Source organism: Triticum dicoccoides, chromosome 6A (genome assembly GCF_002162155.2).
Source record: "Triticum dicoccoides isolate Atlit2015 ecotype Zavitan chromosome 6A, WEW_v2.0, whole genome shotgun sequence".
NCBI lineage: Eukaryota > Viridiplantae > Streptophyta > Magnoliopsida > Poales > Poaceae > Triticum > Triticum dicoccoides.
In genome coordinates this window covers 494712049-494719150 of record NC_041390.1, presented here as the reverse complement: position 1 = coordinate 494719150, position 7102 = coordinate 494712049, and positions in this window count along the sequence as shown.

Genomic DNA, 7102 nt, shown 5'->3' with positions numbered 1-7102 from the left:
CCCCCAGGCGTGCCCTCCACCCTCGTGGGGCCCCTGTTGCTCCGCTGACGTACTCCTTCCTCCTATATATACCTACATACCCCCAAACGATCAGATACGGAGCCAAAACCCTAATTCCACCGCCGTAACTTTCTGTATCCACGAGATCCCATCTTGGGGCCTGTTCTGGAGCTCCGCCGGAGGGGGTATCCATCACGGACGACTTCTACATCATCACCATAGCCCCTCCGATGAAGTGTGAGTAGTGTATCTCAGACCTACGGGTCCATAGATAGTAGCTAGATGGCTTATTCTCTCTTTTTTGATCTCAATACAATGTTCTCCCCCTCTCTTGTGGAGATCTATTCGACGTAATCTTCTTTTTGCGGTGTGTTTGTTGAGACGATGAATTGTGGGTATATGATCAAGTCTATCTATGAACAATATTTGAATCTTCTCTGAATTATTTTATGTATGATTGGTTATCTTTGCAAGTCTCTTAGAATTATCAGTTTGGTTTGGCCTGCTAGATCGATCTTTCTTGCAATGGGAGAAGTGCTTAGCTTTGGGTTCAATCTTGCAGTGTCCTTTCCCAGTGACAATAGGGACAGAAAGGCGTGTATTGTATTGTTGCCATCGAGGATAACAAGATGGGGTTTTCATCATATTGCATGAGTTTATCCCTCTACATCATGTCATCTTGCTTAAGGCGTTACTCTGTTTTCATTAACTTAATACTCTAGATGCATGCCGGATAGCGGTTGATGAGTGGAGTAATAGTAGTAGATGCAGACAGGAGTCGGTCTACTTGTCTCGGACGTGATGCCTATATACATGCTCATACCTAGATATTCTCATAACTATGCTCAATTCTGTCAATTGCTCAACAGTAATTCGTTCACCCACCGTAAAATACCTATGCTCTTGAGAGAAGCCACTAGTGAAACCTATGGCCCCCGGGTCTATCTTCATCATATTAATCTTCGAATACTTAGTTATTTCCTTTGCTTTTATTTTACTTTGCATCTTTATCATAAAAATACAAAAATATTATCTTATCATATCTATCAGATCTCACTCTCGTAAGTGGCCGCGTAGGGATTGACAACCCCTTATCGCATTGGTTGCGAGGATTTATTTGTTTTGTGTAGGTGCGAGGGAATCGCGCATAGCCTCCTACTGGATTGATACCTTGGTTCTCAAAAACCGAGGGAAATACATATGCTACTTTACTGCATCTTCCCTTCCTCTTCGGGGAAAACCAACACAGTGCTCAAGAGGTAGAACATGACGACCCGTGCTTGGGCCGGTGTGCTTTGGCCGAGCATGCGCTACTCCTCCGACGAGTATGTGTGTGCCGCCTTGACGTAGACGCCATCACCCATCCCCGCCTCTGCTCCGCGCTGCCCTTCGGGATCCCCACTGGCTCACGGCGATCCAGGAGGAGTTTGACACCTTGTAGCGCAACCGCACGTGGCATCTTGTTCCGTGAGCCCCTCGTGCCAACGTCATCACTGGCAAGTTGGTGTTCCGCCACAAGACCCACCCGGACGGTTCTCTCAAGTGTTACAAGGCTCGGTGGGTGGTTCGTGGATTTCGGTAGCACGCGGGCGTGAACCTCACCGACACGTTTGCTCCGGTTGTTAAACCGGGCACGATCCGCGTCGTGCCCTAATTGGCGGTCTCGCGAGCCTGGGCTATGCATCAGTTGGATGTCTCCAACGCCTTCTTGCATGGTCATCTTGCCAAGCAGGTGTTCTATGAGCAGCCCACTGGTTTCTTCGACGTCGATCATCCTGTGGGATGTGGGGTTCCGGCAAACCCTTAAGGTTCGAACACTGGGGTGTGCGTGAAGTCTTTTCCTCCAACCGATCTAAGCCCTAGCTCACTAAGATCTCGCGGACGAACTCGACGAACTCACAACACAGAAAGACACGAGGTTTATACTGGTTCAGGCCACCGTTGTGGTGTAATACCCTACTCCAGTGTGGTGGTGGTGGATTACCTCTAGGGCTAATGATGAACAGTACAAGGGAAGAACAGCCTCCTGAGATTGAGGTGTTCTTGAGCTCGGTGAGCTTGTGTGTGTGAGGATGGTCTGAATGATCCGTCCCTTGCTAGGGTGGTGGCTAGTCCTATTTATATTGGCCCTGGTCCTCTTCCCAAATATCGAGCGGGAAGGGAGCCAACAATGGCGGGCCAATTTGAAGGAGGGCAGCTAGTACAAGCTATCCTCACAAAAGTGGTCTTCGCCTATGAATAGCTCTGTGGTGACGCCGTCTTGGGCTCCACGATGATCTCTGTCTTGCCGTCCTCCTGGTCTTGGTCTTGTTGCACCAATATAGCAACCTTTGCCTGATGCCTCGGTACTCTTCACCTGCGCTGGCCTCCTTTGCACCAAAGAGGAAACAAGGACGCTGCGCGCGCTGGCGCCCGCCTGGCGCCCGCCTGGTGTCATGCGTCACGGCTCACGTCACGAGGGCCTCATGATGTTTGCCCTGCCTTGATATCTCCGTTCCTTGTGAGCCTTCCTAGCTAGGCCACTCCAGAGGAGGCCTTTCGTTGTCCGCCTCACGAGGGTCTTGGATACTTTGTTGGTGAAGATGGGCCGTACGGCCTGCAGGCTCAGCCACACTGCGGGCCACAGACAGGCAAGTCTGGGGACCCCTGTTCCTAGGACGCCGACAGTAACCCCTGGGCCCAAGGTGCGCTTGGGCTTGGCTTCGTGGCGAAGCCAAGGGCCAAGTTCGGAGCACCGCGGGCCCCAAAAGCCTGTGGCCTCGATTGACGCATGGTGGATGATTGGACGTGGGCGTCTCCGCTTTCCCATGTTGCCTCGACAACTTCTTGACTTGACAAAAGGCTGGCGCAGGCAGCGTTTGCCTTCATTGATTCTTCCTTGCCTCGCTCCAGATCCCCTTTCTCACTCTTCGCCGCCGCTACCTACAGATCTGCTCGGGCCTTGCTTTGCATCAGCCGCTCATGGCGCCGCGCAAGGTCAAGACTTCCTCGGCTCCGGCTTGGTATGAGCCCGCTCTTGAGGCGCCCACTGTCACGGAGAAGAGCCTTGCCTCCCGTGCGCCTGCTGACGGCGGAGAGAGCAACGAGTGGGGAAGAAGGAGCTCCGGCTTGCCTCCGACGAGCCGGAGCCTGAGGGGAGAACCTTCTTCCCCTTCTTTTCGAGCAGCGTCGCCGTCTGGTTGGTTCCTCCCTTCTCTGATTTCTTTTATGAAGTCCTCGACCACTATGGGCTACAAGCGTTGCATCTCCATCCCAACTATGTCCTCCTCATGTCCATCTTTGCCTACTATTGTGAGGCGTATCTGGGCGTGATGCCGTCCGTGGCGCTCCTACGCCATTTCTTCTTCCTCCGCGTCAGCGAGGGTCACATCTCCGGATGCGCCAACTTCATTGTGTCCGGCAAGGCCAACTCGATCTCGAGCACCGGGAAGAGGGTCGACAATATTCGATCCAAATGGGTCATGATGGATGCCAAGCTCGCCCATCCGCGCCTGATGTTGCCGACGGAGGCGCCCCGATAGGGCAAGGAGTGGCCCAGGGCGGAGCTTGTCGACGAGCGGGCATCGTCAGTGTTGGGACAGATGATGACTGACCTAAAGCCGGGCAATGCGAGGGCGGCCAAAATAACAGGAGCGATGCTCCCGAGGGAGTTCTTGACGCTGCGGGTTTCCCCACTCCAGGCGCGCGCGCCCCTTCTGGGAGCTTGAAGGAGGGGAAAACAAGGCCCGCCTGAGGCCGGGGGACCTGCCTGACGACGAACTGGACGCCGTCCTGCGTCTCATAGTCGGAGACAACTAGGAGTACCTGCCTAGCACCTTCATTCCCCTGTTCCAACACAGGGACTGGGAGGAATTCGTCGCCTCCAGGCCGACTTTTAATGCGCGCGAGCTAGTGCTGCCAGTGTTTTCGGGAGCTCCTACGACGCAGAAACTGGTGGAATTGTCTTCTGGCGAGTCCCGTGGAGAGAGGGAAGAGGAGGTGGACTCAGAGAGGACCCCGGAAGAGGTGGGGGAGACTTCCCCTCTGAGCAAGGCCGAGATTCTCCGCGCCCTTCCTGATGATGCCGAAGCTGACGCCTACCAAGGGGAGAGGGAGCAACCCCTCATCCCGACGAAGGGTAGGTCGTCGCTGGTGGTTCGTGGTGCCGTCTGTTGGGTTTCGTAGTAATTTCAAAAAAATTCCTACGCACACACAAGATCATGTGATGCATAGCAACGAGAGGGGAGAGTGTTGTCTACGTATCCAACGTAGACCGACTGCGGAGGCGCTGACACGACGTAGAGGAAGTAGTCATACGTCTTCACGATCCAACCGATCAAGCACCGAAACTAAGGCACCTCCGAGTTCGAGCACACGTTCAGCTCGATGATGATCCCCGGACTCCGATCCAGCAAAGTGTCGGGCAAGAGTTCCGTCAGCACGACGGCGTGGTGATGATCTTGATGTACTACAGCAGCAGGGCTTCGCCTAAACTCCGCTCCAGTATTATCGAGGAATATGGTGGCTGGGGGCACCGCACACGGCTAAGGAATAGATGACGTGGATCAACTTGTGTGTTTCTGGGGTGCCTCTGCCTCAGTATATAAAGGAGCCAAGGGGGAGGGGGGCGCCGGCCAGGAGGAGGGCGCAGGAGGAGTCCTACTCCTTCCGGGAGTATTACTCCCCCCCCCAATCCTAGTTCGACTAGGATTCCCCGAGGGGAAAAGAGGGAGAGGGGGGCCGGCCACCTCTCCTAGTCCTAATAGGACTAGGGGAGGGGGGAGGTGCGCAGCCACCTTGGGCTGCCCCTTTCTCCTTTCCACTAAGGCCCTTGAAGGCCCATATGGCTCCCGGGGTTCCGGTAACCTCCCGGTAATCCGGTAAAATCCAGATTTCACCCGGAACACTTCTGATATCCAAACATAGGCTTCCAATATATCAATCTTTACATCTCGACCATTTCGAGACTCCTCGTCATGTCCGTGATCACATCCGGGACTCCGAACAACCTTCGGTACATCAAAATGCATAAACTCATAATATAACTATCATCGTAACCTTAAGCGTGCGGACCCTACGGGTTCGAGAACGATGTAGACATGACCGAGACACGTCTCTGGTCAATAACCAATAGCGGGACCTGGATTCCCATATTGGCTCCTACATATTCTACGAAGATCTTTATCGGTCAGACCGCATAACAACATACGTTGTTCCCTTTGTCATCGGTATGTTACTTGCCCGAGATTCGATCGTCGGATCCAATACCTAGTTCAATCTCGTTACCGGCAGGTCTCTTTACTCGTTCTGTAATACATCATCTCGCAACTAACTCATTAGTTGCAGTGCTTGCAAGGCTTATGTGATGTGCATTACTGAGAGGGCCCAGAGATACCTCTCCGACAATCGGAGTGACAAATCCTAATCTCGAAATACGCCAACCCAACATCTACCTTTGGAGACACCTGTAATGCTCCTTCATAATCACCCAGTTACGTTGTGACGTTTGGTAGCACCCAAGGTGTTCCTCCGGTAAACGGGAGTTGCATAATCTCATAGTCATAGGAACATGTATAAGTCATGAAGAAAAGCAATAGCAACATACTAAACGATCGGGTGCTAAGCTAATGGAATGGGTCATGTCAATCAGATCATTCAACTAATGACGTGACCTCGTTAATCAAATAACAACTCCTTTGTCTATGGTTAGGAAACATAACCATCTTTGATTAACGAGCTAGTCTAGTAGAGGCATACTAGTGACACTCTGTTTGTCTATGTATTCACACATGTATTATGTTTCCGGTTAATACAATTCTAGCATGAATAATAAACATTTATCATGATATAAGGAAATAAATAATAACTTTATTATTGCCTCTAGGGCATATTTCCTTCAGTCTCCCACTTGCACTAGAGTCAATAATCTAGATTACACTGTAATGATTCTAACACCCATGGAGCCTTGGTGCTGATCATGTTTTGCTCGTGGAAGAGGCTTAGTCAAAGGGTCTGCAACATTCAGATCCGTATGTATCTTGCAAATCTCTATGTCTCCTCCTGGACTAGATCCCGGATGGAATTGAAGCGTCTTTTGATGTGCTTGGTCCTTTTGTGAAATCTGGATTCCTTTGCCAAGGCAATTGCACCAGTATTGTCACAAAAGATTTTCATTGGACCCGATGCACTAGGTATGACACCTAGATCGGATATGAACTCCTTCATCCAGACTCCTTCATTTGCTGCTTCCGAAGCAGCTATGTACTCCGCTTCACATGTAGATCCCGCTACGACGCTTTGTTTAGAACTGCACCAACTGACAGCTCCACCGTTTAATGTAAACACGTATCCGGTTTGCGATTTAGAATCGTCCGGATCAGTGTCAAAGCTTGCATCAACGTAACCTTTTACGGTGAGCTCTTTGTCACCTCCATATATGAGAAACATATCCTTAGTCCTTTTTAGGTATTTCAGGATGTTCTTGACCGCTGTCCAGTGATCCACTCCTGGATTACTTTGGTACCTCCCTGCTAAACTTATAGCAAGGCACACATCAGGTCTGGTACACAGCATTGCATACATGATAGATCCTATGGCTGATGCATAGGGAACATCTTTCATATTCTCTCTATCTTCTGCAGTGGTCGGGCATTGAGTCTTACTCAACTTCACACCTTGTAACACAGGAAAGAACTCTTTCTTTGCTTGATCCATTTTGAACTTCTTCAAAATTTTGTCAAGGTATGTGCTTTGTGAAAGTCCAATTAAGCGTATTGATCTATCTCTATAGATCTTAATGCCTAATATGTAAGCAGCTTCACCGAGGTCTTTCACTGAAAAACTTTTATTCAAGTATCCCTTTATGCTATCCAGAAATTTTATATCATTTCCAATCAGCAATATGTCATCCACATATAATATCAGAAATGCTACAGAGCTCCCACTCACTTTCTTGTAAATATAGGCTTCTCCGAAAGTCTGTATAAAACCAAATGCTTTGATCACACTATCAAAATGTTTATTCCAACTCCGAGAGGCTTGCACCAGTCCATAAATGGATCGCTGGAGCTTGCACACTTTGTTAGCTCCCTTTGGATCGACAAAACCTTCCGGTTGCATCATA